Source organism: Cornus florida, unplaced genomic scaffold (genome assembly GCF_030987335.1).
Source record: "Cornus florida cultivar Cherokee Brave unplaced genomic scaffold, ASM3098733v1 CherokeeBrave_3.0.0_Hap2_Chr09, whole genome shotgun sequence".
In the NCBI taxonomy this organism is placed as follows: Eukaryota; Viridiplantae; Streptophyta; class Magnoliopsida; order Cornales; family Cornaceae; genus Cornus; species Cornus florida.
Genome location: NW_026775579.1, coordinates 31,095,936 through 31,121,656, shown reverse-complemented (window position 1 = coordinate 31,121,656; position 25,721 = coordinate 31,095,936). Strand labels below are relative to the sequence as shown.

General features: G+C 35.9%; 1 long non-coding RNA gene across 1 annotated transcript; it reads right to left on the bottom strand.

Annotated features, from left to right (window-relative positions):
• Window positions 1-643: 643 nt before the first annotated feature.
• On the bottom strand, window positions 644-4,860 carry LOC132273235 (uncharacterized). Its single transcript, XR_009470059.1, has 3 exons — window positions 4,455-4,860; window positions 804-894; window positions 644-707 (listed from the first exon to the last, which is right to left on the bottom strand). It is a non-coding gene; the product is annotated as an uncharacterized LOC132273235 (long non-coding RNA).
• Between the last annotated feature and the right edge of the window lie 20,861 nt (window positions 4,861-25,721).

Below are 25,721 nucleotides of genomic sequence, written 5' to 3'. Positions count from 1 at the left end.
CGTCCCTAATATATTATTTTTAAATTATACTTCTTGTATACATGTATAAATTAAAGTGATATATAATTAATATATAAATATATAAATTTTATAATTTAGTTTGATATGTTTGATCTTTCTAAATTCGCAAATTGTGGCCAATGAAATAAATACTACACTTGCATTTGCTTCAAAACAACAATAATTTATTGCAAAATCAAACAACAGGAGCTATTATTCATTGATTATTCCACTTTGAGAACAGGAAAAATCCCATTTGCCACCACCCAGAAGAAATGAAGCCTAATTAACTCAAACATAGACAAACCTATACATATATATGACCATTTATATCTGTTGTAGCCCACTATGGCCACTTTTCACACAACCTTCAATGGTACCAACTCACTCTGTGTACCATCCATCTCAAGCTTTGAAGGTATGAAACTCTTTATAAATAAAGCAACATACAGCATAATGATGAATGGGCAGGAAAGGCCGATCCAAAATGAAGGAATAACAAATGCATTCAATCTGTAGAACATCGATCCTCACTTGATAGTACCCTGCCCAAAGCCTGCATTAACATAGCTCAAAGTTATATATATACATATATTTGTGTAGATATAGCATTTGAAATGAATCAAAGGATTATTAACTTACATATCAGACTCTAAGGATTCCTTCAGTTGATGATCTAACTCCAGAGTGTAAGTCATTTGCATCATCTGGAAAATATATATATATATATATTCACGATCAATTAAAGTAAGAATTTTAGTTAATAATGGTTGACCGGAGTTAGATTTGGATTTTAAACTTACTCAGTGGTGTTTTGGAAACGAAAAAGCAAGCTCCGATTACAATGTAGCACAGCAGAAGAATTAACCATTTCATGTAGTGGGATGTCCCATCCTATAAGACGATAGAAAGAAAATACACAAAATAATTCAACTTCTATGGAGCGTCTAAAAGGACTTTAACCATGTAATAATACACAAAATACAGTATAAATTTGATCCATCCTAAACCCAAAGTTCTAAACTGGCCAAAATAGTAAAAGTTATAGCCAGTTTTCACTAAATTTGCTTCAATTATACTTTTTCAAGATTCCATATCATTTTGCTAGAATTGTTCATTTGACTAGAATACCTAACAACTTTTTCTTCTTTTTTTTTTTTTACCTAGTCAAAATACATAACAATTAATTACACTAAACTAATAAATAGTATATGGTTAGTAACAACAACAACAACAGAAGCACAAAATCCATGAGAAAGATTTTATCTATATGTAAAGATCATGCAGAAAAAAATAAATATGCTGATAGATTCTTATGTAAATGCATGCAGAAGAGAGGCATGACAACAACTTTTCAATGTGGTATTTTCTGGGGAGAATGAATTAGAGGGCACACAGCATGGCATGGTCCATAACCTAGGCCAGATGCCATCCCATTTTTGGTTGAACATATGAAGGATGGTTGGACAGCAGCAAAGTTAGGTTTCCTACCTGTAACCACACCAGAATTAAAGACTCTTCCCTGCATGCCAGGCAATCAAAGGAAGATAACATATTTCAATGAATGAACAACTCCTCAACTATACCAAATTCTAACCATAGATATGTATTAAAATTCATTAAAAATAATGTCGTCCCAGGACTTATGTACAATTTTCTGCAGAAACACGTTTTCTTTGAAAATTCACCAAAAATAGCATATTAATCCAAATTACATGAATCCAAAGCCGTTTGAAAGCTAACCTACTGTACTTTGATACCAATATTTCATTAAAACAAGCACATGAACAATCAGTACAGTTTTAAATATAATAGTAGCCAAAATTTAGTTTGAAAACAGTTTTTCACAACATAATATACTCAAAAATCCATCACAAATTCAATTATCAACCAATTTTAGTAAAATAAAACTCTGTAAACTCCTACCTAGTGTACTTTAGTATCTCAAAATTTCAAAGCCAATTAACAAGTCAAAAGTATGATAAATTCAGCCCTAAACCCATACTGTTCAGTTTAATCTTCAGCACAAATATAAATTTCCAAACCCAACAAGTTTTCAGCTCATTTCACCCTTTGACAAAGTATTCGACAATTCAAACCATAGTCCAAGGATATGAAACAATAGCAGCATTTTTTCTAAATTTTTAACAAAATAAATCAAATTTTAACCTACCTCTTTGAGCCTCTTTTCCCAATTTTCCTTCTCTATTTTTCTCTCTTTGTTAACCCCTATATATACTTCAGCATCAAGTTCATTGCTCTCAACTTTCTCCATCTCTTTGTACAATAAATATACCTAAATGTATATATGTCCTCCTACAACCCAGGTGAGAACCTTCCCTTTGGAAGCTTGCCGCCTTGTGAGTATACAAGTGTACATATATTGCTTCCTTACATAAAACTTCTCACTATACAAGTATACATACAGATGACTTCTCTTGGAAACTGTCCACATGTTTCCCACTTTCGCAAGAACAAGGAAAATTTGAATTCAAAATTGCACCTTTTATGGGGTATTTTTAAAACCGTAAATCAATTGTTCTACAATAAAAACATCAGATTTCTAGTTCTGTCTGCACTCTACTTCCTCAATGATTCAACAAATGTATGCAAGTCAATAATCATCAAAGCCACGTAAAAGCAATCCAAATCAAACTTTGAAAGAAATTTGTATGAACATATTTAAATTAATGAAACTTCTCTAAATAATCTACTCCATCTTGCTACTTTGACACTATTAGACAGCCATTTATTTTCTAACACATCTTTCTTTTTTTTTTTTCTTTTTCAATTTTTTTTTTTTTTTTTTTTTTTTTGTAAGACTCATTTATCTGTCTAATAGTGCAAAGAAGAAGATTATTTTTGCTTCCCATAAGTTTAGAAAACTTCTAATGAGCCTTATCAGTAGTACTACTGCTCTTTTTTTTTTTTTTCTTTTCATTTTTTCCCTTCTCCCTTCTCTTACATTTGTGAAAAATTACATTGCAATTTTCTTGACAAAAATGGTGATTTACACTCAATTATGTAATATACTTTTCCCTAAAACTGACTTAATATAGGGAGATGGAGATCAGGGACTAGGTTGGTTTCCACATCATCATTGTCTTCGACAGCCAGAGTCAGTTCCTCTGCCCTCTTTGATGGAACTACTACGTTTAATTTCTCTCTATATTTTTCTTCATTATTATTAATTTGGGTATTTTTTTATTTTTGTTTACTCACAATTTTGGTATGCTTCAAGAATTTGCATACTTTATCTCACAAATCAAAATGGGTTTGATCTTCTTTTGAAGGTTGTATACCTCTTAGTTCAGCCCAAAGAGTTCTCCAAAATTTCCTGAGTGCTTTCAAGGGGATTCAAACTCACAATCTCCAAAAAGTGAGGTAAGAGTGTTACCATTAAGCCATTCCCTTGGGGTTCAGTAAAATACTTCATTAAAAATTGATTACACTCCAACAAAGTTAGGGCAATTATGCTTGAACTCTTACCATTACATGAGTATACAGTGGCACGTTGCATTTAAAAACTTGGTTCATGGGTGTTTGTTAAGTTCGTTCCAGACTTTTAGCTAGTGATTTCAATTGAGCTAAAGACAAAAATTGTGACCTCAATGATTCTATAAGAACTTTTTTACCATTGACTTAAAGCCAAAGGGAAGAGGTATTTTATTTTCTACTTAGCCAATCATGCTGTTTTAACATAGTTTTGTTGTTTGAGAAATTTATGTTTTACTGAGTTTTCTTTTCTTTTTTAATTAATAACTATACTACTCTTTTTTTTTTTTCTTCTTTCTCTTTTTTTTTTTTTTTTTTTTTTTTTTTTTTTTTTTTTGTAATTTTTGGAGAAATTTATTGAAGTACACTTCCCTTTCCCCCTCCTCCTCCTCCCAAGGGATGATTAGCACCATTTGCGAACACTTGGAATTGATTTAGGCATGCCACAGTTAGCAATTAGAAACAAATTGCACTCATAACAGGTCAACTTTGATGATTAAGGGCACCCACAACTGATCTTGCGAAACAATAATAAGGGAATATGCTCTCTGTCACTGTTTCATTGACAAGATTAAAATATGCATCAAATAATTCACATGAATATAATCTAAAAACTAAATATACTGAACCATCAAACAACATCACAGTAGTTTATCATGTAAATTGAACTTTCTTGCGGAATATGAATATATAGAGAGAGGGGAAAAAAAAGTAATTAACAAAGACGTTGAATAATTAACCTAATTAAACAAGTGTGTATATGAATTCATACACTTCTGCCCTATTAAAAAGATTTCAAAAATGAATAGAAGAAAAACTAGATTAAAACAAAATATATCCTTGTAAGAAGTGGTTTGTAGTCAGTCGTGATCTCAAAGAGAAAGATAACAGATGTTCAATAGATGGAACAAAAACGAATCAAAGAGGTAGAGAGAAGAATCTTCTGACCAATACCGTACCAAACGGTAGCCGCCGTTGAACGTTGTCAGCCTTGGCTTATTCGTTCGTCCGCCCTTCGTCGGTTGGCCAGCGTGACAAGTCGGAGCGTTTTAGAAAGGCAAAGAGGCGGTGCGAAACTGGTTGGTTCTTAGGAAACTCGAGATTCTCTTCGAAGAATGTGTAATCCCAAACTACATGGACCATCAGATCAAGCAAAAACACAAAGATTTACAGAAATCAAAAACCCTAAAAATGTTGTACCTTACGATTAAGAGTGGCTGTTGGAACGATTGGGTTATTCGGCCTTTGCTGCTAGAAGAAGGTGAAAGATTCCATGTCTTCTGCAACGGTGGAAAAGGGTGGAAGAGCTAGCCTCTGTTTTCTGCAAGGTAGAAAAGGCGTGAGGGCTTGGAGGCGGGTTGAGAAATGAAGTGGTCTGAAGATAGACTTTAGGTATATGGGATGTAATGATATATTAAACGGTGTAGTTTAATGTATTTTGTAAAATAAAATAATTAAATATATTATAATTTTAATCGCGCCAAACAAGGAATGAAGCGCCAAGTTTTGCCGCACAATTTTTTGTGGAATTGGGGACAGACTTTTTTAAGTTTTAGGGACAGGGTGTAAAGACCGTGCCAAAAAAGAAGGCTTTAAGGACAGTTTAATTGACTGTGCCAAAAAAGAAGGCTTTAGGGATAGTTTCTTTAGACTGTGCCTAAAAAGAAGGTTTTAGGGACGGTTTTTAAGACTGTCCCTAAAGGACTGTCACTAAAACCCAAATTTCTTGTAGTGGGCCCTTTCATACCCCTCTGTTCTTCCTTAAAACTGGTCCTCACTATCTAATATATATACAATGTTAATCCCCGGTCCTTAAATTACCATAATACAAGTTAATATAGTGATATAAAACGACGACCAATTTAATGCTTTGAAACAAACAACGAAGAATAGAGTTGCAAGAATTGTTTTCAGACAATATGCACATATAAAGATAATCTAATTAACATATTCCAAGCATGTAAGATTCAATTAAAATTCAAAAACAATCCTAGAGATCATCAAAGGATGCACAGAAAACAGGCAAAGGGAGAGAGACAGAATATAACTTGCCTTTCGGTTTCGGTTTGAAACCTTTCAACATCGTCTTCTTTCTAGGTTTTCCAGTGACCTTAGTTGCCGTTGAATCTCCTCTACTACTCTTGGTTTAACCCCACGAGCAACTCAGTCCTTTCTCCTTGGTCCAACCTTTAATCCATAACTGAAATCCTAACGAAACTCTCTCTCTCTCTCTCTTCCTCACAATACCCTCTATGTTTCTCTATGTCTCTGTATACGAATAGGGTTTTTTAAAAAAACCCCTTGCAAAATTATCACAGTATATTTATAGGCATATATAAAACCTACGTTTACTTATATTCAGAGATGGAATCCCAACTAAACCCTAGTCGGCCAATTTTGTTATACGATTTAAAACCCTAGAATTTATAATACACCTTAAATGACGGTAATATTATAATTTAATTAATAATAATTACTAATTATTAACCTAATCCACATATACATATATACCCATATGTACATGTATATATTTCCATGGGTAAATACTGTACCTATTTACACTATCCAAAAGTCTATGAATCCTAACCAAGCCTAACCTTGTTTAAAAAATAAATAAATAAAACAATGCATTTAATTAAACATTTCAAAGACCTCTTAAGCATATAATTCAATTAGAATAAAGAATTCAATTAACCAATTAAACATTCCAACACAACAACTAATCATTTAAATCAAATAAAAAAAATAATTAAACACAAAATCAAATAAAGAATAAAATAATTAAACCCATAATCAAATAATCACACAAAAATGCCCTAAAAATAATTTAAATTCCAATTTTATCCTTTTGAAAACTAGGGGTATTACATTTAGTTGGTATCAGAGCACTTCAGGTTCTAGTGTCCTTAGGAGTGTTTTTCGTTATAGGACTTCCGCGTTGCGTCTCTTAAAACTTAGAGCCATATTTGGATTCGTTGTACTCTTTTTACGGTTTGCTAGGCGGAGCTGATGTCAATTATATTCTGTAGATACAAAATTGTTGACACTAGGAAGAAGATGGGGTCTAAGGTAAAAGAAATAAAGACCCTAAGGAGTAAAGGAGTGCGTAGACGAGTTCTTTGCCATAAACAAAACTGGGAATCGAAGGTTTAGTTATGGGATTGGCGTTACTTAGATAGTATAAGCCAAGAAAGAATTAAGGTATAGGTGTTAGGTCACCGCATACTGGGACCAACATAACTTCAGTTGTTCTCGAAAAAGGAGACAAGAGAAGAGTAGGAGACCGAAGAGGATCCGAAGGGAAGAGATTTCAGCATATTCAAGAAAGAGAATACTGAATCTTGAAGATGAAGGATCGCACGAGGGTGCTCTCATTCACCAGCAGTATAGTGAATGATACTAGTAGAGTTGGTGTGAACCAATCTGCATATAGTTAAATTTGCGTATCATCTCTCCGGGAGTTGTTTGAGAAGTGCTCTTTTGGAGGGTCGAAATATGGTGGAGTTCTTATCAAAACAAAGATGGGATTTTATATCACATTCTGGAGTGTACGGGGACGGTTTGCATTTCACGTATAAGGAGGATGGGTATTTGCTTAGGGAAACGATTATGCAATTAAGCTATGGTTAGCGGAAAGGTTTCAAGGTTGGATGCTTACCAATGAAACTATGAAATGAACTTAGGTGAGAACATTTGGCAACTTGAGTTCAAAGGAGGTTTTCTTCTCTGGAATGGAGGATGTCTTAAGTAGAATTATATTTTGGTTGTTTTGTTGTATTGTGTGTATCTACATGTTTCCTTTTGTTGTTATGTGTTGTATTTTGTTATTACGTGTTTCATTTTTGTTACTTGGTTCAGGATTTGGAATATGGTTTAGTTGGGGGCACAAGTATGTGATCAGTCGACTATGATTTTAATGACATGGAGTAATAGCGCTATATGCGCTAGGATTTGTGGATATATGGTCATATGATTGGTTAGAGAGACAAACTTCTAGCTAATCTATTGGACCTGGATATGCGTCAATATGGTATGCTACTAGGGAAGGGATAGTTAAACTACCAATACGAGTCAAATAATCTACAATGATTAGTTTGATATGCTCTATGCTAAGTAGGGATTCATTTTTACAACACTATAAGAATGGTGGTTGTTAATGTTTTGGGGATTCGTGGAGAGTGTGGTAAATAAAGATCACCGTAATACCACTATGGTTCGGACGAAGGATTTTGTGCTGGTAAGTACTTATTATAATGACGCCGGGAGAGGAAAGCTTCCTCAGTCTATTCGTAAACAAGACATTATTCTCGAGAGTGTCATTTGGAGGGGTTATTGGAGTTGCACTTGGAGGAGGAACCACAGGTTCTACACTGTATAAAATGTGAAATTTTTTTTTTTTTTTAGGGTCATCATTCACAACAATTAGTTGTTGTTATGACATTGATGACTAAATGGAGGATGGAAAAGTTTCATATTCATCTGAAATGAGACAAGGAGTTAACTTTACACTTACCTATAATAGAGAAGTAGGGTGTGTTAAGGACAGGAAGGATAGACCGAACGTCTATATAAGGAAGCGGTGCACGGTGTGTGTGGAAAGTCATAGTAAATTGACTTTCATTGAATGGACTTTCCGGTTGATTTTTATTACATGTATGCTTATCACTAACTGGTGATGCATCGCTATAGTTGTAGGGTTAGCTTTTGAGGATGCTTCGATGTAAGCAATGGGTGTAAACAAAAGCTAGTGGTACCAGACCAGTTGGTACTTCCTATATACAAATGGTAAGAAGTATATAAGGACTGAGATTCACAACTCTTAGTTATTTATTCATCCTGGTGAAAACAAAATGCCTCATGGTATAAAGCAATGGTTTGGAGGATCGGCAAGTAGAGGAACGTGGTGATTTGGTTACCATTTTTCATATGATCGAGATGGATCATTCGAGATTCCTAGATCCTTGTAGACATTTTCTATGTTCAAGAAGAAATGATAGAACCTTTTCACGGATTTGGTTGAGGGGTTACTAATTTTTTTTTTACAAAGGATCAGGATTTGGTAGGTGTGTTGGTTAGTTTCTTTCTTAAATCAGCTAAATTCTGGTTTATTTTGGATTCGTAGGATATCAGTTCGTATGTATAAGAGGGGATTATAGGATGACTTCGATGCATCAAGGCGGTGATTCACACTTTACATTAAGTTTTGTCCGGTGGAAGGGAATAGGGAAGTGGACGTTCTCAGCAACCGTTAAGATATTGCATACATTACGCTTTATTATTTGAGTTCGTATTTGTAGTTTTGCCTATATAACAATGACACGGGCTGTTATCACAAGAAATACAGAAGTTAACTACAAATATTGGGTTGACCTTCGTAGAGGTGTTACCTTACTTAGCTAGAGGGTATGGTATTCCAGGATTAGTTTCTATTTCGTGTGGTCAGAATAAATGTGGTTTACATCGATATTTTTTTTCTTGATGCACTTGGATAGTTATAAGGAACATCAAGACATCAAATGTCAGTTTTACTGTTCAGGTTTGGGCAGAGACATGTATATAACTGTCTATACGAGTAACACTTGTTAGAAAGGTGGACGATGGATAACCAGAGATCATTGGAGAATTTTTGCCACTGCCAAAATCAAAATGGGAGTGGAATTACTGGGGAAGGTTAGTTTTTTTTTTATACTACAATGACTTTCATGGAGGGTGTTTCTCCATTTAGGTGATAGCTTATAAATTCGTGATTTACAACGTTAGGATGAGACGCATAGAAGTTTTATACATTTATGTTATGTACCTTGGAGGAATGTGGATCTGTACCCCGTTTAAACAATTCGGGTAAGGATAGGACATTGCTCACTACAACTTACGTGTTGTATACCTTTTATATTGAACTCATAAGTTTCCTTGGTGGATTTGGAATTCAGTGGAGGTCCTGTATAGCGGCAGCATCCACAATGGAATGGGAAATGAATTTTAACAAAAATAATTCAGAGTTTCGTGAATTCTGAGGACGGAATTCCTTTTGTTAAGGGGGAAGAATGTAATACCCCTAGTTTTCAAAAGGATAAAATTGGAATTTAAATTATTTTTAGGGCATTTTTGTGTGATTATTTGATTATGGGTTTAATTATTTTATTCTTTATTTGATTTTGTGTTTAATTATTATTTTTATTTGATTTAAATGATTAGTTGTTGTGTTGGAATGTTTAATTGGTTAATTGAATTCTTTGTTCTAATTGAATTATATGCTTAAGAGGCCTTTGAAATGTTTAATTAAATGCATTGTTTTATTTATTTATTTTTAAAACAAGGTTGGGCTTGGTTAGGATTCACGGACTTTTGGATAGTGTAAATAGGTACAGTATTTACCCATGGAAGTATATACATGTACATATGAGTATATATATATATGTGGATTAGGTTAATAATTAGTAATTATTATTAATTAAATTATAATATTACTGTCATTTAAGGTGTATTATAAATTCTAGGGTTTTAAATCGTATAACAAAATTGGCAGACTAGGGTTTAGTTGGGATTCCATCTCTGAATATAAGTAAATGTAGGTTTTATATATGCCTATAAATATACTGTGATAATTTTGCAAGGGGTTTTTTTAAAAAACCCTATTCGTATACAGAGACATAGAGAAACATAGAGGGTATTGTGAGGAAGAGAGAGAGAGAGAGTGAGTTTCGTTAGGATTTCAGTTATGGATTAAAGGTTGGACCAAGGAGAAAGGACTGAGTTGCTCATGGGGTTAAACGAAGAGTAGTAGAGGAGATTCAATTGCAACTAAGGTCACCGGAAAACCTAGAAAGAAGACGATGTTGAAAGGTTTCAATCCGAAACCGAAAGGCAAGTTATATTCTGTCTCTCTCCCTTTGCCTGTGTTCTATGCATCCTTTGATGATGTCTAGGATTGTATTTGAATTTTAATTGAATCTTACATGCTTGGAATATGTTAATTAGATTATCTTTATATGTGCATATTGTCTGAAAACAATTCTTGCAACTCCATTCTTCATTGTTTGTTTCAAAGCATTAAATTGGTCGTCGTTTTATATCATTATATTAACTTGTATTATGGTAATTTAAGGACTGGGGATTAACATTGTATATATATTAGACAGTGAGGACCAGTTTTAAGGAAGAACAGGGGGGTATGAAAGGGCCGGAGACGAGGCAAATGGTCGGAAACGAAGAAGGAACAAAGTCAAGGCTCTCAAAGGGGAGAGAGCCTGCTCTAGGCAAGGAGAGCCGGCTCCCCCTTGTGGGAGAGCCATCTCTAGGCACATTAGAGCCTGCTCTTTGATTCTAAGAGCAGGTTTTATGATCCTTTAAGTGTTTTGAAGCAGTTTGGGGCTTGTTTGGTTGAATTGTGGGTTTCAGAACTGTGTTTAGTCTACTGTGATAGTTTTAAACACTAAACCATGGAATATTGATGCCCTAGGATGTATAAACTTATTTAGATGCCAAGGTTTTAAACTGTAGGAAAAATCTAGGGTAAGTCGTAACAATTTACGGACTTGATGAACCGAAAGGATTTAATAGTGCAAACGGTGTCTAGAAATGAAAAAGGGATAGAACATGGATTCTAATCATTGTACCATGCTACATTAGAGCCACACTAGATAAATTAATGTCTCTAAACTCATGGATTTAACTGTAGGAATGTGTACAGCAGTGCATGTTGTTAACAGATGGAAGAGGTTTAATTACTTAATTTAGTTTTAGCAATTTAATGGAGTATGTATATATTTATAAATTTGGTTGTAGGTGCATGCTAGTATCATTTAATTAACAAGTGGGATCTATGCATATCCTAGATGTTAGTTGTTGAAATATATAATATTTTTCTACAATACATGGATTTGAGTTAGGGATTTTAATTGCCGTAATATTAAGCACTACTCTGCAATTATTTGGATTATGTTTTTTAAACTGGATCATGTTTTGGATGTTAATTGTTGAAATCGGATATATTATTCTACAATTAACTGGAGTATGGTTTTGAACCTTAATTGCTGAAATATTATATAAATTATTCTGCAATTAATCTGGATTATGGTTGGATATTAAAATTGTTGTACTATTATTCATAGTCTGTAATTTACATAGTTTTGGATTTAAATTGCTAAAATACTCTTCTGCAATTATTTGGAATGGTTATGGACTGTAGATTGCTAAACTATTATTTAATTGTTGTAATTTACACGGATATGGAGGATTGTATGCACTGGTATGGGACGGTGATATACTATGATGGCTTACCTCAGAAACGCTAAGACCTACCCTACTGGAATAAGAGAATGGATTATAAATAAATCCTACTTATATTTATGCTAAGTTAAATAAGCTGCACAAGCTGAATGACTAGCTGGATTACTTCTTATCTTTGTTGAGTCAAAGAAGCTGCACAAACTGAATGGCCAACGGGATTTCTTGTGGATGGATAGGAACAAATTTTAAATATATGATTACGGTACCACGATATGAGCTTGAGACTCAGATTCATTGGTTAGGGCACGTATATGCAGTGGATGCGTAGTTTGCTATGATAGGTTGAGGTGTATCCTGTTAGGTCTAGGTACTCATGCCCACCTATGGGTGCGTTTTTGCATGTTGCCTTCTATTCAGGTTGAGACCCCCTATATAGTCCAGTGAATGTCCTATAGTGTGAATATCTGTACATATATATTTACGGACTATATAGATATGGTTCAGGCATCTAGGATGTATCTGCGTATCGGGTCTCTATTTGGATTGAAGTTAGGATAGAACTTGTTCGTGGGCCTGACCTACTATTATTTTTCAGGTAACGGATGGTTCCAGGTCTTAGATCTTGTTCATGCTGAGCAGAGATGACTTCTCATTCTTTCGACGACGTAGGAGCTTCTTCATGATTTAGCAGTGGAGTTCTTCAGTTAATGATTTCAGTGTTGGAGTTTTTAGGGGTCCACCAGATGGATTCCTGAGTTGTACTAGAAATGGAGAATTTGGAGAGCCGGCTTTAGGCTAGGGAGAGCCGGCTCCCTTTTGTGGGGAGCCGGCTCCACGCAAAAATTACACCTATAGGTGCAGTTCTGAGGTTTTTAAATTTTCAAGGGCTGTGGGGAAAATCTGGAATTGTAACTGGGCTTCTATATAATTTTAAATAATATGTTTATGTCCCAGGATGGTTAGTTTTTGTAATTAAGCTAAATTGACATCATGAAATTTAAATCGCTTAATTGTATGTTGTCCATGGAAGTGAAGGATTTAGCTGTAGGTTGCTGTTCTAGCAAGTATTACGGGTTGGTATGATTATACTCTAAATGTAATTTAGTATAATATGCTCTGTTAAGTTGCATTTTTGTGTTATTACGTGTTTATTGTGATGACCTTGTGGGCGGGTGTAAGAGACACTGTCAGGCTATCACACTGGTGAGCTACGGGTGCACAGTCCCACATTGCCTGGGTAGAGGAAAGGTGAAGTGCTTATATGTAAGTGTGTCACCTCCAATTGGTATGAGGCCTTTTGGGGTGAAGTTCAAGAGCAAAACCGTGAGGGCTCAGGCCCAAAGCGGACAATATCATACCATGTAGTGGAGTGGGTCGTTACACCAATCCCCTTTGGATTGGTTTTACAACTTTTTTTATTATTATTTTTATTTTCTAAATGAAGGAGTTTCAATATATTATGAACAAAATAGTACAAGAGAAAAGTAAGGGCATACCCTTACAAAAAGAAAAATCAAACCAATACCCTTAAATAAAGGATATACAACACTCACAATCTAACAACAACAAAACATATGATCAATATTCTCAACTTCCTTGAAACATAGATAACATCTCAATGCCAAGGTAAATCCTTTTCTCTGTAGGTAAGATTCGGTTAATAGAGCATTCTGCATCACCAAAACAGCATGTACTGACCACCTAGGCCTCCCCCCACTCCAGCATAACTTGGCCCATATACTTCCTGCAGTTTGTTACGAGTAGCTTCCCAAGTAGCTTTAAAACTGAATGTAGTTACCCATTGAATTTTGTCATCCCCTCTATGAATCCTTTGAATTTGAAACATCTGTATCATGTCTTGAGTAGTAGTGGACAATTTATCTATATTCCACTACCCCTTTATAATAAGTTCATTCATAGAGATCTTTTTATCCCTACTCAAGCACCTTAACACCCTAGGATTATATAAGTCACTGAGAAACTTACCTTCACACCATGGATCCAAGAAAAATTTTATATTTTGACCACCACCAATTTTATACCTACAGTTTTCTTTAACAATATCTCTGATATCCATAATACTTCTCCACACAGCACATGAATTATCTCTAGGAACAACATTCCAAAAAGATGCATTTCTCAAATAGCAGTGCTGAAACCAAACAACCCAAATCCTATCCTTTGAAAGTAGAAAATCCCAAGCAAGACTTATTTTGGCATTTTTATCAATATCCACAAGTTTTCTCAGCCCCAAACCTCCTTCCTCTTTAGGTACTGTGAGATTCTTCTACCTGAGCCTATGCATCTTCTTTCTATTTTCAGTATGTCCCCAAACAAAGTTCCTCATTCCCGCATGTACAACTTTTGGTAACAATTGGGCCCATAAGGAAACAAAGAGGAGTCAAAATATATAATTCCCCCATATATTTTAACCTTCAAGACGTCAGAGCTCGAGCTCTAGAGTTAGGGCTCGAGCTTAACCTGTCAGCAACTTGTTCTGACGTTATAACGCGATCTTGACACATTTAGAGCACAAATCTCGAGATAGCTATTAGAGACAAACTCATCGGGCTTCGAGTCTTCTATTTAGAACCGCTAACTTTACTCAATTTAGAATTTCAAGTCAAAAGGTATGCCCAAAATACTGAAGCAGGTCCAAAGTTTTCACCAATACTCAAGCTTTGAAGCTTAGGCTCGAGCTGTGGGAGCAAAATTTATCCGAAATGTCTTTTTATTGATGGTGCTCGATCCTCTCTTCATGGTGCTCGATCCCAAGGTGTTGGGCTTGAGCTCTAGTGTTAGTGCTCGATCCCTTGAGGTTTGGTACGAGGTCCTGGGACTTGGATCAACTCTTCAAATTCTGACACATCATGTGCTCAACCTCTTAGGAAAATGCTAGAGCACCCTATGGTTGGGCTCGAGCTCTGAGGGTCAGGGCTCGAGCTTTCTTGCCTTTGGAATTTCTTGTCTTTTTCTGCTGACCTCGGATAAGCGCCGAATATTACATATTCAAGCGCCCTTATTTGTATTATTTAAGTCCATTATTTTATCATATTGCATATTCTAGCTTCATTTGCATGCTTTTGTTTATTTTCAGGTTGGTTCCCCAAAGAGAGTTAAAAGAGATGCTTTGACGAGTTCTTAAAGAATCAAAGCATGCCGTTGCTAGGGACCTCCATTTTGGCCAAGATTAATGATCCATGGGACTCATGATGCTCTATGCAAAAAGTTCTAGGAAGAATTTCCGCATCTTCGGGCCGAGCCAAATCATGTCAGGTCACAAGTAGCAAATTGGTGCAATGTTGTAACAGCGCGGGCGCTGGTTCATTTTCCATCAGACTTTGGCCTCAAATTCTGACCCTTTGTGTGTGCGATTTTGGTCTTTAGTAAAACATGAAATATGAAGGGCTATGAGTCAACTTTCTATAGACATAAAGTTTGCCTCATTTTGAGTTTGGAGCAAAGAGTTATGTCATTTTTACCAAAGGCGCGTAGAACAGCCTGGCAGCAGTGAAGTTTGACATTGATATTCATTTTAGACCCAACAAACTTGAGAACTGGACTTCCATTAAAACATGGTGTACTTAGAGCTTTAAATTAGCTTTCCAAATCTTCAAACTGTTCATCATTTGGAGTTTGGAGCAAAAAGTTATGTCCATTTTACCAAAGTTGCTTAGAGTTGAGCAAGCTGATGGAACTTCGAGCGCTCGAAGTGCTAACTTAGAACGCTCAAACTTTGAGCAGAATGCTCTCCGGGATCCATCACTTCAGCCCACTTGCTCCTTGATTCCCTCATTTTTTATTTCTATCTTTATGGGTTGGTTGGAGATGTCTTTTGGTGGGAGTTGAGCCTTGTTTGGTGGAGAGGAATGTCTACAAAGGAGGAGAACCACACATATCATATCATATCTCATCTTGTAAGATTTGTAGAGAGAGAAGGAGGAGGAGGAGAGGGAGTTGTTGAAGCTACAACAAAGGAGCTCGAAAATGGGGATGGAGACCAAGCCTTTTCCTTCTTCTAAAGCTCCCATTGGTAACTAAACCTCCATCTAGGGAGGTGATGAGGCCCCTCCCTTGTAAGCATGTTCTAATTTAGGTTATATTTTAGGGCAACAATGTATATTTTTGGTCTTTCCATGATCTAGAGCCCTCTATTTGTTGTAATGGATTTTAAATGTTTATAAATGGTTATTTTGAGCTATTCATCTTGTCTTAGATGGTTACTTTTCCTAATCATATTGCTTGCACTTTCATAGTGACAATGGAAGTTAGATCACGGAATAGTTTTAATGGCATGGAGTTGGAGAACTTTGATAGATCATTGCTTAGGTGATGCCTTTGATGGTTTATGCTTATTTCTTACCTTCATGTGCTTTATCATTTTATCTAGGGCTTGATAATCTTTCATTCAAGTAAATGTGGTTAAGCTACACCTTAATTAGGTAGTCTAAACATATTTACCTTTGATGGATTATTCTTATGTTTGATTTAATGAACTTCTTGAGGATATTATAGCAACCAAGTGTGCTATGTATCATGACCATATATATATTGTTTTTCCCCCAATTTAGCTCTAATCTAACATGTGTATAAGGATGGAGGCGGATTCACTTCCCTAGTCCTCTTTACTTGTAGTTCATCTCCTTTAAATTCTTGCAAGCTTTTATTTTATGCATCTTAATTTCATAGCTTAAGTGACAACCAACAAATCCTCTATGAACACCCCGTATCATTATAAAAAGACTCTAGACACTTAGGTTGCCATAGATTAGCGCAGTCCTAGTGGTTCGACTAACCCGACCAATAGCCCTATTTTACAATGATTCATGCTATTGCGAAGGTTGATTTATTATAGATCAAATTCTCAACCGATCAATTTTTGGCGCTGTTGTTGGGGACTGCAAACGTTTTAACAACCGAAGTTTTAGGGTTAATTTTAGTGTGATTGTTAATATCATGAATTGTGAATATTTCTTTTTTAGTTTGACCACCATGTGTTGTAAGTGAGATTCTAGGGACTCGAAGCTCACCGAGGGAAAGCTAGCAAATTTGTAAGTCTAGGGGACTCCAGGTAAGTCTCTTGATCTTCTAGTTTCGAAATTGTTAATATCTTGTATATGATTAGAATCTAGTGATAGTTAAATTGTGAGCCCTTGTCGAGGCTAATTTATTGTATATTTTCAATTGCAAGCATCGGTCCTTGTTGTGGCCAATTTTATTTCTATCTTGATAATTGAGGAGAAAGGGATCATTGCATGTGGATGTTTTGGTGAAAGGTTGTTGTGTATCTTGTTTGTGTTGTATATATTTTGTGTGAATTTATCTTAATGTATCTAAACAAGTGGTTGAATTAGTCCTAGATGGAGGGTCATTATCTTCCAACTCCATTCTACACACCGTATGAGTTTTGTGTATATTGCCCTAGTTATACACATCATACAAGAGATTGTCCTCCACCGGGACAATTCTTAGATTTTTATCTAGAGCAACCAAATGCAAATTTCTTTGAACTGGGTAATGATCCATACTTCAATGGTTATGACTCGGGTTGGCGAGATCATCAAAACTTCTTATGGCATGACATGGGAAATTCAGCCCCACAATCTCATGGGCAACATTTTCACTCCAACTTTCAACCCAATGATCATTATTTCCAGCCCACTTCTCTTTTTCCACCATCTCAATTGGATGAGTTCATTCCTGCAAACAAACAAATGATGGAGTTTATCAACAAGCAAATGATGGATTCTAACAAGCAAATGTTGGATGACATTGTTAGCATGCAATCCACCACCTATTCTCATTCCCAATCTAGAGTTGAGTTAGATGACCAAATTGCTCAAATTCAACAAATGGTTAATGCTCTAAATCATGAAAAGGAAGAAGAATTTCCAATTAAACTTGTGGCCAATCCAAAAGAAAATTCTATGAATAATGAGCTTACTCCTAGTAACCTTCATCATAAGAATGATCAAATGGTTGCCATATGTGAAAATGAAGAAATTGTGGTTGAAGATCAAATTGTTACCACACAAAAAATTGAAGAATTTGTTGTTAAAACTGAGGAAAATAATGATAAAGAGATTGTCTCCTTTAAAAATCCAAAACAACCCCTAAAGAATCCTTTGCTTGATACACCTCCTTCAATGGAGGATCCTCTAAAAGCTTGCTTGGCTCATTTCAATTGTGAGGATTTTGATGTTGACAATTCTATTTGGGAGGTAAATTCTTTGCTTGATATTCCTCCACCCATTCACTCTCTTCCTTGGGCAACAACAAATGTATCCCTCTCTTGGGAGCTTACACCTCCTCTCATTCCTTCACTTGAGTTATCTCAAGCTGTTGAGCCCGAACCGCCGGATAAATGTAAGGAGAATGTTGAAAGTCTGAAGGATAATTTGTCAAGCATTCCCGTGCTCAATATGACCCTTCACAAGCCTTTGCTAGATGTGGTCTCACTTAATCCACCTTTCCATCATCCAAAACAGCCCCTAAATAATCCAAAGTTCTTCATTGAGGAAGAAGAGTGGGTTGAGGTCTTTCCTTTACCTCTTTTCAACTTTTGTCTTCAAGCTCTTTCTCCTCCGCTTTTAAAAGACCTTTCTTATTTGGGAAAGTATAACTCTCTAGAGAGACTTGGTGTAGGGTAAACCCTACTTTAAGATTCGTCTAGCTATCGACATTAAATTTAGCATCCAAGGGAAGCAATTCTTTCTACTCCCAAGCTTCCCTCTTCTCAATTGCCCGAGCCTTGAATTTTCAAGGAATTTGCTAAGAAAAGCCAAAATTTTGACCTTCTTCGGAACTATCTTAAATTGTGTCCAAAAATTCAAACTAGTTTTCTTAGGCCTTCTACAACCCTTGTTTTCATTCCTGGAAATTTTCAGCTCCATCCGACAATTTCATTGGATCTTTGGAATGCTACTCATGTGCATAACCTCTTACTTTCAATGCATTGTTGGATCATATTTCCAAATTCCATCCATGCATTAAAGAGATATTGAAAAGTTTGAAAAATTCATCCATGCATTAGCTACTGCCTTCACTTCGAGCGCTCGAAGGCACCATTTCGAGCGCTCAAAACTTCATCCACAAATTTCCGAGGCCACTGCTGTTATTTCGAGCGCTCGAAGGCCCCATTTCTAGTGCTCGAAGCTTTCACCATGATTTCCTGAGCCCACTGCCATGACTTCGAGCGCTCGAAGGGCTTACTTCGAGCGCTCGAACTCCCCCACTCTTTTTAAAAACCAAATTTTCCTCTTCCATTTTCAGTTTCACTCATCCATTCCCCTTGCTTCCACGACCTCCTTGATTCATTTCACCTCCCTAACTTCTCCACCTCTTCCTCTTCCTCATTTCTTCATCTCCAACCTTCTCCCATCTCCATCACTCTCTGATCCACATCACGACCACTTACCACCAAGCACAAGGGGCCTTTGGTTCTCCATTTTTGGGTGAGTTTCTTCTTTCTTTTTCTATTTCACGTTTTTTTTTATATAAATGGAGGATGGGATTGTTTGTGTAGAGGTATAGTATGTGTTTGGGGCTTGTATATAGTCAATTGCAGGTAAAAAATTTTGGGTTTTCAAGAACCATTCACTATCTTTGCCTCTAATTTTTGCAAAGTGCACACCACCTACTCGACAAAATTCCTGAATCAACTTTGTCTCTCTAAATGGCACTATTTTTGGTATTATTTTGTTATCCGTTTTAAACTTGTGGCTAATGTGTGCATATTTGTGTTTTGTTTGGATTTTTATCTTTCAATAAAATTCATGTTAATGTTATTATTTCTGTTTTGGTTTTTCTTAAGAGACCTATGCCTTTACAAGTGCATATTAGTTGTGTTTTGACAGGTCTTCATGTCCAAGTTTGGGGCAAACATTTGCGCATTCACATAGATGGAAACCTTTGCCTTCGTCACTCTACTTGGTATTATTGTTCTTTTACCCTCTATGCTCTTTATTTTTACATCTTTGTCTTCACACATTAAGGACAATGTGTCATTCAAGTTTGGGGGTATTGTGTATTGTATAGTGTTTGCATTTGCTATTTTGTTCAAATAGATTGGTATAAAACTGAAAATTTTAAAAAAAAAAAATTGGAAGAAATGATTTTGTAGTCTTGGAACTTGTTGGAGATTGAAGCATGTGTTGAATACTTTGTGTATAGGGGTAAATGATAGTTATGAAATGAGGAAAATTTGAAATGAACATGTGGATTCAAAATGGTTTGTATAAATGCTTCAATTAGACTATCTTCGAGTATCACTCTCTTCTATGCTTCACATTTCATATATGCATACCGGAAACTTAATTGTGAGGCATGCAACCCGATTTACCTTGACCATGACTTTGTTGATTTGAATTGATGACCCTAATGAATGGATATCTTTGGCATTCAAAATATATATATATATATATAGTTAGATAAGGATAATGGCCAGTTTAAGTTCGTAGCCTTGCGAACTCGAGTTATTAAGCCTTAGGAGTGTTTTTACACTTAGCACCCTAAAGCCATCTGGTTTGGGAGTTGCTGGCCTAACACTTGCTATATGGGTTAGTTAGAAAGCTTAAAGGACTTAGGCATTGCACGGTCATTCACGAAATAAAAATAAATAAATATGGTTCGTTAGAGTTTGTAGCCTTTCCAACTCGAGTTATTAAGCCCTTGGAGTGTCCTTACACTTAGCACCCTAAAGCCATCAGGTTTGGGAGTTGCTGGCCTAACACTTGCTACATGGATCGGTTAGAAAGCTTAAGGGACTTCGGCATTGCACGACCATAATATGTATCATCTAAAAAAAAGAAAAAAAAGCAACAAAAAGTTGTATGGTGAATAAATTCATGCCTTAGAGACCTCATTAAAAAGGGAAATTCAATGATTTGAACACTTGTGTTATGAAATTAGAAAAGAAGGTAAAAGCCACATGTTGGGAATCCGGTTCACTTTCACTGAAGCTAGAGTTGATTTCTATTATAGATATGACAATTGAAGTATTTATATGGACCATGATGTTGATGCAAAAGAATTGAAAGATGTTTTCCCATTTTGTATATCAAGGCCTCATATACACATGGTAGTCTTCATAATGATTCTATCTCCAATGTTCTCTATGTTCCAAGTTTGAAGATGAGCTTTGTGTAACTTTATGCACCATGTTTGATGTTTGTGGGTAACATTTTTGTTAAACCCTCAGGAGACTTCACTTGTCCTCTAGGGATGCCTAGGGGTTTAAAAGGCTTGTTGCATATGCTAAATACAACCGTCACTCTCACGAAAGAAGAGTCATTTTGTTATTCCATTGTGTGTTCAGTTTTGTTTTGGTAAGGGACAAGCAAAATCTAAGTTTGGGGGTGTGATAAGCACCGAATATTGCATATTCAAGTGCCCTTATTTGCATTATTTAAGTCCATTATTTTATCATATTGCATATTCTAGCTTCATTTGCATGCTTTTGTTTATTTTTAGGTTAGTTACCCAAAGAGAGTTAAAAGAGATGCTTTGACGAGTTCTTAAAGAATCAAAGCACGCCGTTGCTAGGGACCTCCATTTTGGCCAAGATTAATTATCCATGGGACTCATGACACTCTATGCAAAAAGTTCTAGGAAGAATTGCCATTTCTTCAGGCCGAGCCAAATCATTTCAGGTCGCAAGTAGCAAATTGGTGCAAGGTTGTAACAGCGCGGGCGCCGGTTCATTTTCCATCAGACTTTGGCCTCCAATTCTGACCCTTTATATGTGCGATTTTGGTCTTTAGTAAAACATGAAATATGAAGGTCTATGAGTCAGCTTTCTATAGACATAAATTTTGCCTCATTTGGAGTTTGGACCAAGGAGCTATGTCATATTTACCAAAGGCCTGCAGAACAGCCTGGCAGCAGTGAAGTTTGACATTGATCTTCATTTTAGACCTAACAAACTCGAGAACTGGACTTCCATTAAAACATGGCATACTTAGAACATTGAATTAAATTTCCAAATCTTCAAACGGTTCATCATTTGGAGTTCGGACCAGAATGTTATGGCTATTTTACCAAAGTTGCTCAGAGTTGAGCAAGCTGATGGAACTTCGAGCGCTCGAAGTGCTAACTTAGAGCGCTCGAACTTTGAGCAGAATGCTCTCCGGTATCCATCACTTCAGTCCACTTGCTCCTTGATTCCCTCATTTCTGATTTCTATCTTTATGGGTTGGTTGGAGATGTCTTTTGGTGGGAGTTGAGCCTTATTTGGTGGAGAGGAATGTCTACAAAGGAGGAGAACCACACATATTATATCATATCCCATCTTGTAAGATTTGTAGAGAGAGGATGAGGAGAAGAGGGAGTTCTTGAAGCTACAACAAAGGAGCTCGAACATGGGGATGGAGACCAAGCTTCTTCCTTCTTCTAAAGCTCCCATGGGTAACTAAACGTCTATCTAGGGAGGTGATGAGGCCCCCTCTTGTAAGCATGTTCTAATTTATGTTATATTTTGGGGCAACAATGTATATTTTTGGTCTTTCCATGATCTAAAGCCCTCTATTTGTTGTAATGGATTTTAAATGTTTATAAATGGTTATTTTGAGTTATTCATCTTGTCTTAGATGGTTACTTTTCCTAATCATATTGCTTGCACTTTCATAGTGACAATGGAAGTTAGATCATGGAATAGTTTTAATGGCATGGAGTTGGAGAACTTTGATAGATCATTGCTTAGGTGATGCCTTTGATGGTTTATGCTTATTTCTTACCTTCATGTGCTTCATCATTTTATCTGGGGCTTGATAATCTTTTATTCAAGTAAATGTGGTTAAGCTACACCTTAATTAGGTAGTCTAAACATGTTCACCTTTGATGGATTATTCTTGTGTTTGATTTAATGAACTTCTTGAGGATATTATAGCAACCAAGTGTGCTATGTATCATGACCATATATATATTGTTTTTTGCCCAATTTAGCTCTAATCTAGCATGTGTATAGGGATGGAGGCGGATTCACTTCCCTAGTCCTCTTTACTTGTATTTCATCTCCTTTAAATTCTTGCAAGCTTTTATTTTATGCATCTTAATTTCATAGCTTAAGTGACAACCAACAAATCCTCTATGAACACCCCGTATCATTATAAAAAGACTCTAGACACTTAGGTTGCCATAGATTAGTGCAGTCCCAGTGGTTCGACTTACACGACCAATAGCCCTATTTTACAATGATTCGTGCTATTGCGAAGGTTGATTTATTATAAATCGAATTCTCAACCGATCAACCTCGAGCCATAGAACTGAGGCTCGAGCTTCTGAACTTGAAACTCCCCAAAATTCATCATTTTGATTCTCGACTTGCTTTGAATGACCGGTAATGACTTGATAAACTTCTTTATCATTCTTTTCATCATAAAAGCCCGGTTTTAACAGTTTCTCTTGGGAAGTACCTATAAACACGAAATATATAGAAATTAGTCTAACAATCGATAGAAGTATCATTTTAGGTTTTAACATACGTATATTTAGGGGCTCGAATATGCAATATTCAGCGCTCATCAATAATCTATCAAATTAATTTACAAACAACCCATTCAATGAAAACCATGCTTAACCATCACTAAATCCTTAATTAATCACACATAGACATACAACCACCATAGAAAATGTAGTGTACAGATCAATTCCCAAATAATCACACATAAGACAACATGTAATTAAAATAGAGAATCACTAAGAAGAATTAAATCAATGACCACAAGGCTAACCGCTAATCACAAAAATATATATAAATCCCCAAATATAGAAATATAAGGGTTTATATTACATAAGACTTAAGGCTCATCCAAGCCCTAAGTGAAGAGGCTATCCAATCATGGAGGAGGTGGATGTGGTTATAAAGCCCTCAAGGGCAAGCCCCAAGCATGGCTCCATCTTCTTCTTCCTCTTCTTTTTCTTCTTCTTTAAAGCTTTAGAGAGAGTGTGTGTGTAGATCGTCTTGGGTTCTTGGTGCCTCCACTCTTCTCTTTCTTCTCAAAGCCCTAATCTCTAACCTTTCTAGAGAGAGAAAACTAATGAAAATATAGAAATTACAATGTAAAATATGGATCCCCTTACAAAAATGGTTCAATCGCTCATTTATACAAGGCTTTTTGAGCCCAAATAGGTCAGAACTTGACCTAAGGATCTCCCTTTTCAAGCGCAGCCCGAGTTGGTTCGAAATAAGCTTTAGATTTGTTTTTTTATAGCTTCTGCGAACAGTTCGATCGATCCAACCTTAAGTGTGATCCATCACACATCAGGTTAGATCGATTCAAGTTGGAATCATTGATCGATCCAAGCTGGAATCTTTGATTGAACCAACCTCAGGTTCGATCGATCCAAGATGGAATCATCGATCAATCCAAGCTGGAACCATCAAACAGGAAATTTCAACTTCAGCCTCCTTTTGCTCCCGCTTCTCACCAAGACTTAGTTTGACTTCCTAAAGGCTGTAATAGACCATTTTTAGCGCGTTTGAACCTTATTGTCCTGAAATATACAAAAACTCAAATTAGAACTAAAATGGGAAAGTAAGATAGATGAAAGGAATAAAATACCCTAACTTAGGTGCTAAAATGTGCAACATTTGAGCACTTCTCACACCCCCAAACTTAGATATTGCTAGTCGCTAGCAATGAACTATGAAGTAAAAGGAAAAGAATAATTAAATAACTACTAACTAGAAAGAAATAAAAGGATAAGGCCACTTTCATAGGGAACACCATTGCATTTAGCATATGCAATAAGCCTTTTAAACCCGTAGGTTACCCTTAGTGGACGAGTGAAGTCTCATAAGGGTTTTCAGAAATGATACCCACAAACATTGAGCTCTTTTTTTTTTCACTTAAGTGGCACCAACATTCCAAAAAGTATTGAATGAAAAATGCCTCAAGTATGCCATTTTTCAACTATCTCTAAGCAATTTCCCAAAATTTCAACAAGAAGTAAGCAAATATGGTCCTCCACACATCAAACAAGATGATCATGCAAATCAAATCAACTCTAGAATCCGTTTAAGTGAACCAGCATCAAATATGTTACTATCTTAGCTAACCAAGGAAATGAGCATAACCAGCCTTAAGCAAGCATACAAATATAGTACTGATCATCAAGACAAAGAATGAACCTTCTATTAAAGTTTATTCAACTAGGTGCACTTATTCTTTTCACTCTATTGTTATTATTTATTTATTTATTTTTAGGATCAAAGATGGAAGCATGGTGCAATGTAGTGATCTCTTAAGGTTTCTAGAAGATCCATGTGGTGAGCGTTAAGTCAATGACTCCCAAACCGGACTGCTTTAGGACATTAGGTGTAGAAACACCCCTAAGGACTTATAAGCTCAAATCAACTAGGCTACAAATCAAAACAACCTCCATCTAATCATTTCCCACTTCTCACCTTTGGTTAGAAGTCCTCACTTTTCTTTTTCTTTTTTTTCTTTCTTTTTATTTATTTATTTATTATTTTTTTTAAACCTAGAGTTTGGGCCCTCCACCTTTTGGCGCGATAATTCAATGCTTGATGAGGCTAGAATCCTGGCCATCTTATCAAGAATGGAAGCTTTCAATGCAATACTAACTCAATTGGAATATAACCAAATCAATGATCAACAAAGCATGTACCCCAAAAATGAATGCTAGTGTGCGCCTGTGCAGGTGTAGAACCCTAGAGTGAATCTTATAATCTTACAAACAAGATGATGTGGACAATAAAAGTAAGCATGATATCAATCTTTCGAAAAAATTTGCTCATAGATTGCATCCAAAAGGCATCCAAGGAGTATTAAACTCTCAAGTCATGCAATTTTTAAATTCTAAGGAACATATGCTTCAAAAGACCAAAATCATAGCTAAAATGGATCTAAAATCTCAATCATGCAATTAAGTCTCAAACTTAAGTAGAATGTGCAATGGAAATAGTGGAAAAGATGGAAAGAGTATACCATGGTGGCAAAACCTATGAAGCCCGGTAATGATCCATGTAAAAGAAG